The sequence below is a fragment of the Cricetulus griseus genome, chromosome 7 (assembly GCF_003668045.3).
Source record: "Cricetulus griseus strain 17A/GY chromosome 7, alternate assembly CriGri-PICRH-1.0, whole genome shotgun sequence".
In the NCBI taxonomy this organism is placed as follows: Eukaryota; Metazoa; Chordata; class Mammalia; order Rodentia; family Cricetidae; genus Cricetulus; species Cricetulus griseus.
Window position 1 is genome coordinate 43,312,057 of NC_048600.1, and position 6,185 is coordinate 43,318,241.

Here is a 6,185-nt window from a genome sequence, read left to right on the forward strand (position 1 = left end):
AAGGTGTGGTGCCTGGAATGGGCTTATTACTTCTCAGTGAGCAGAAAGGGATGCCAGAGTTAGTCTCCAAGGCTCAAGAAATTGTCACAGGGAAGCTGGGAGGTGGTGACATATGCCTTTAATCCCAGCACTCTGGAGGCAGAGACAGGAGGATCTCTGTGAGTTCCAGGACAACTTGGTCTACAGAGCGAATTCCAGGACAGCCAAGTCTACACAGAGAAACCCCGGTTTGATAAAAAAAAAAAAAAAAAAAAAAAAAAAAAAAAAAAAAGAAAGAAAGAAAGAAAGAAAGAAAGAAAAGAAATTGTCAGAGTGAATGGAGTCTCCACTCTGTGCCCTTCATTTGTCCTGCTGAGAAATCTCCAAAGACAGCGACACACTGGATTCTAAGCCACAGGAGCCAGCAGCCAGTGCTCTGAAAATCAGCCTGCTTCCTGCTTCCTGCTTCCAGGAGGGGCCATGACCAGCTCTGCACTACACGGGCTTATCACTTGCAAGGGGCAGAAACAAGGCCTGACAGTTACCGTTCCCAATGTTGTAGGACACTGTTCTCTGAGCACAACAACCATTGTCATTTTTTTTATTTTGTTTTGTTTTCGAAGCAGGTTTTCCCTATGTAGCCCTGGCTGAACTGGAACTCCCTCTATAGACCAGGCTGGCCTCAAACTCAAAGATTGACCTGCCTCTACCTCCTGAGTGCTGCCACCTTGTGTTTTTTTTTAAAATTGCATTTATTTATTTTGTATGCATATACAAAAGATGTGTATGTATATACAAGACATGTGGAGTCAGAGAACGATTCGTAAGAGTCAGGTCCTCTCTTCTACGATACGGGTCCTCAAAATTGAATTCAGATTATGTTTGTTAGCAGTTGCCGTTAACCACTGAGACACACTGTCTGCCCTGCTTTTTTTTTGAAGATCTCACTGGGATCTGAAACTTGCTGATTAAGCTAAGTTGGCTGGTCATTAAGCCCCAGGGATCCACCTGTCTTTACCTTCCCAATTGCTGAAATTACCAGGGGCACCACCATGTCTGGCTTTTTACTTTTTACGTGGGTTTTGAAGATTGAGCTAGGGTCCTCATGTTTGCATGGCAAACATTTTATGGACTGAGCTGTTTCCCCAGTCTCCCCTTTTGCTTTAGTAAAGACAATTTTTTTTTGTAAAGTCACTGGATTTAAGGTCTGACCTAAATTCATGATGTCTTCTCAAGACCCTTAATTATATATGTTTATATACATATATATATTTTCTTAATTATATCTGCAAAGCCTGTTATCTCAAACCAGACTGCATGTCTGTGTGGACATGACATTTTGAGCAAGACTGTTCAAACTGCTGTACTGCATGACATAATTTTTCAAATTAAAATTGAAAAAAAAACATTTTGAAGGCTATAGGAAGGCTGGAGGGGAAACCATCACTTGTGGCCAGTGTGGGTGTGGACCGTGGCAGCTGAGAGCAACAGAGACAAGCTGAGGGACAGCTGTCTGTCTCCTCCATGATGTTATTATCTCTGAGGGGAGAACTTCAGAAATATAACTTAAAGGTGATGTATCACATTTAAAACAAACTCTATTATTATCATTGTGTATTTGCATTATGTGTGTGGGGGGTGTGCTTGTGTGGAGGTCAGACAACAATCTGTGTCAGATGGCTCTCTCCATCCACCATGTGGGTCCTGGGGATCAAACTCAGGAGGTCAGGCTTAGAAACAAAGCAAGCCTTCCCACCAATCTCTCCTTTTTCTTTGTAGAAAGAAAAAAATGTCAAAGAGGTCATGGGACATTGTTCAATAATAAAGCACATGTCTGCACAAGGTCTTGGATTTGGCCTCCAGCATACCTGCCACCAGTGAGTGAGGAAAAAGGACTTGAATAAATTTTCTCCAGAGAAAGTAAGAAAATCTTCAATCATCCTATGTAGCATGTTTCTTTCCTTTTATTTTTTTCAAGATAGGGTGATGGGGAATGTACTGTATATGTTTATCTTATTGGTTGTTAAAGTTCTGTGTAGATTTATCGTAACAATAGGGTTGCTCTGTGTAGCTTTGGAGGTTTTCCTGGCACTCAATCTGTAGACCAGGCTGGCCTCGAACTCACAGAGATCCACCTGCCTCTGCCTCCCGAGTGCTGGGATCAAAGGCGGGTGCCACCAACACTGGCTCAAATGTAGCAGGTTTCATTTCATTAGTTATTGGGGATTGCCAATCAAAACTATTTTGGTAGGGACTGAAGAGATGGCTCAGCAGTTTAGAATTTTCGCTGTTCTTCCAGAGAGGCCCAGGTTTCCCCATTACCCACATTTGGTTCCTAGACATAGGATTCAATGCTTTCTTCTGGTTTCCAAGGGTACCTGGCACTGGCATACATGTAGGAAAAACATAATATAAAATAAATGTATCCCAAAATCAAAACAAAACATAGTAGATCACAGGATGGGGAGTTAGCTCAGGAGGAGAACACTCGAGTGTCTGGTATATACATGGTCCTGGGTTTGATACTCACCCTGAGAAGATGGAGAGAGAGGGGGAGAATTATATCATTTATACCTACTGGAATAGTTACTATAAAAAACACAAAAATATGGGCTGGAGAGATGGCTCAGTGGTTAAGAGCACTGACTGTTCTTCCAGAGGTCCTGAGTTCAATTCCCAGAAACCACATGATGGCTCTCAACCACCTTGAATGAGATCTTGTGCCCTCTCCTGGCATGCAGGCAGAAGACTGTATACATAAGAAATAAATAAAATCTTAAAAAAAAAAAAAAAAACTAACACAAAAATAGCCAGGAGGTGGTGGCACATGCGGCACTCAGGAGGCAGAGACAGGTGAATCTCTGTGAGTTTAATGCCAACCTGGTCTACAAAAGCAAGACCCAGGATAACTAGAACTACACAGAGAAACCCTGTCTTGACCCCCCCACCAAATAAATAGCAATTATCATGCAGCCAACAATTCTCCTTTTAGATAGAAGAAATGAAAAATATAGCAAAATGTAGTATCACATACTGCAATCCCAGAACTTGAGGAAGACTGAGGCAAGAGGATTGTTGTGAGTTTTTTGAGGCAAGCCTGAACTGGATTGTAAGACCCTGTCTAAAAATAAATCCCTAAACAAAACAAAAACAAAAAACCCAAATTGATAAACATATATCCTGACAAAAACTTTCAGGTAGAGTGGCACACACCTTTAATCCCAGCAATAGAGAGACAGAGGCAGGTGGATCTACAAGTTCAGGCCAGCCTGGTCTATAGAGTGATTTCAAGAACAGCCAGGATTACATAGTGAGAAAGTGGATCAGAAAATAAAACAAGAATTTGCATTTAAATGATTATAGTGGCATCATTCACTACAGATAGAAGGCAGATGCAATACAAATACTCTTTAATAACATTCTGTCTTTCTGCTTTTATTTAGTCATTAAAAGTTAAATTCTGACATATGCTGTGAGGTGTAAGAATCTTTAAAACATCATGCTAAGCCGGGTGGTGGTGCATGTCTTTAGTCCCAGCATTCAGGAGGCAGAGGCAGGCAGATCTCTGTGAGTTTGAGGCCAGCATGGTCTACAGAGCAAGTGCCAGGATAGGCTTCAAAGCTACACAGAGAAACCCTGTCTCGGAAAAAAAAAAATCATGCTAACTGAAATAAGCCAGCACTTGTTTGCATGGTCCTGCTCATCTGAGGTACCCAGGGCTAGCAAATTCATGAGTGATTGTAGCTAGAAGTTTTGAGGGTGGGGAGGGGGGCAGTGTTTGTTGGTTTACTTTTTATTTTTATTTATTGCTACCGTGTGGGTTCTAGAGAGTAAACTCAGATTGTCATGCTTAATAGCAGGCACCTTTACCTGTTGAGCAATATTGCTGGCCCTGGAGTTAATTTTTTCTTACTAAGATTTTTGTTTTTTGAGAGGGTCCCTCTCTGTATCCTTGGTTGCTCTAGAACACTCTTTGCAGGCAGGCTGGCCTTGAATTCATAGGGATCTGTCTGTCTGTCTCCAGAATACTGGGAATAAAGCTGTTGAACAAACACATCTACTCTTAAGATTTTTATCACTCATTTGTGTGTATGTGTGTGTGTGTGTGTGTGTGAGCTCGCGCTCGAGAGCACAAACCCTCAGAAGACAGAAGAAATGTTGGATTTCCTAGAGGTAAAGTTACATGTATTTATGAGGAAATAAACTGGAGTCCTCTGGAGGAGCAGCAAATGTTCTTAACTGCTGAACCATCTCTCCATCTGTGGAAATACTTTTTCGTTCCTTTGTTTTTTGAGACAGTGTTTCTCTATATAACAGCTCTGACTGTCCTGGAACTCATTTGTAGACCAGGCTGGTCTTGAACTCACAGAGATCTGCCTGCCTCTGCCTCCCAAGTGCTGGGATTAAAAGGTGTGCACCATTATGCCAAATCTGGAGTTACTTTTTTTTTAATTTTAAATTCTATTTCTTTCTTTCTTTCTTTTTTTTTTTTTTCCAGACAGGGTTTCTCTGTGGCTTTGGAGGCTGTCCTGGATTGTAGACCAGGCTGGTCTGGAACTCACAGAGATTCCCCTTGCTTCTGCCTCCCAAGTGCTGGGATTAAAGGCGTGTGCCACCAACGCCTGGCTATTTATTTATTTATTTATTTATCATGTATACAGTGCATACCAGAAGAGGGCACCAGATCTGGTTGTGAGCCACCATGTGGTTGCTGGGAACTGAACTCACAACCTCTGGAAGAACAGTTAGTGCTCTTAACCCCTGAGCCATATCTACTTTTTTTTTTTTTAAGATTTTATTTATTTATTATGTATACAACATTCTGCTTCCATGTATATCTGCACACCAGAAGAGGGCACCAGATCTCATAACGAATGGTTGTGAGCCACCATGTGGTTGCTGGGAATTGAACTCAGGACCTCTGGAAGAGCAGCCAGTGCTCTTAACCTCTGAGCCATCTCTCCAGACCCCCCCCCCCCAGTTACTTTTTAATGAATACATTTTCTATTTGGGATGTTGTAAAAAGCTCTGGAAGTGGGTGGTGGTGATAGTTACATAACATTGTGAAGATATTTAATACCACTGAATTATATAATTAAGAAGATAAATTCTCTTTTCTGTATATTTTACTATGGAAAGCCTACACTAAAATACCTTTTATTATTTAGCATAGTAACAAAAATTCAAAAGTATCACAATTCCCTCTATTGGAGAAGCCATAGACAAGCAGGCCCATTCATATTCTGCTAGTGGGGACTGAAAGGACTCTTTTATTATTAATAAATGCTTGTTTTTGCCTACTTAATATTCTGCTTCCTTCAAGATGAAAATACAGCTTGGTGGTGGCACATGCCTTTAATGCCAGCACTCAGGAGGCAGAAGCAGGATGATTTGTGTGAATTTTAGGCCAGTCCGATCTACAGAGTGAGTTCTTGGATAACCAGGCCTACACAGAGAAACCTGTCTCAAAAACAAAACAGCAAAAAAACCCAACCAACCAACAAAACAAACAAATAAATAAAATGTCTAATTCTACAGCCCAAGTTGATCTGGAATTGACTATGTAGCCCAACCTGTGTTTGAACTCATGGCACACACACATCCTACCTCCTAAGGTCTGGGGATTACTAAAATGAACCTACAGATGAACCTACTGCCATCTGCCATATCTGAATACTTCCACCCTGGGACCAAAGCATGCTTTTGAATTTTTTTGTTGTTATAAAAGATGTTGTTAGAACAAATAACAATGTCTCAATAAGGTGTGTAGGTGATAGCACTGTTCGAATGTTACATTCACCTGTTATTTGTTCATTTATTTTGTGCATGTGTTTGGGGGACTGGGGTGGTGTCACACTACACATTAGGAAGTCAGAGGACAACATGCAGAAGCAGTTTTGCCCTTCCACCATATCTGTCAGGTTAAGTTCCTTCCCCAGCTGAGCCAATCTTGTCAGCCCTACATTCTTGCTGTTATTGTTGAGAAGGGTCTTGCCATATATTCCAGACTGCCCTTGAGCTCACAGGGATCTTCCTGTCTCAAAAGCTTGAGTCCTGGGAGTACAGACATGCATGCCCAGCTTTCAGTGTTACTTTGATTTTGAAAATTGCACTGTGGACATGAAAAGGAATTCACTGTTGTCATGGAAAAAAATTTTCCCAAGGGGTTAAAATAAATGCTTATGGAAGTCTAGCAGTGCTGGGGA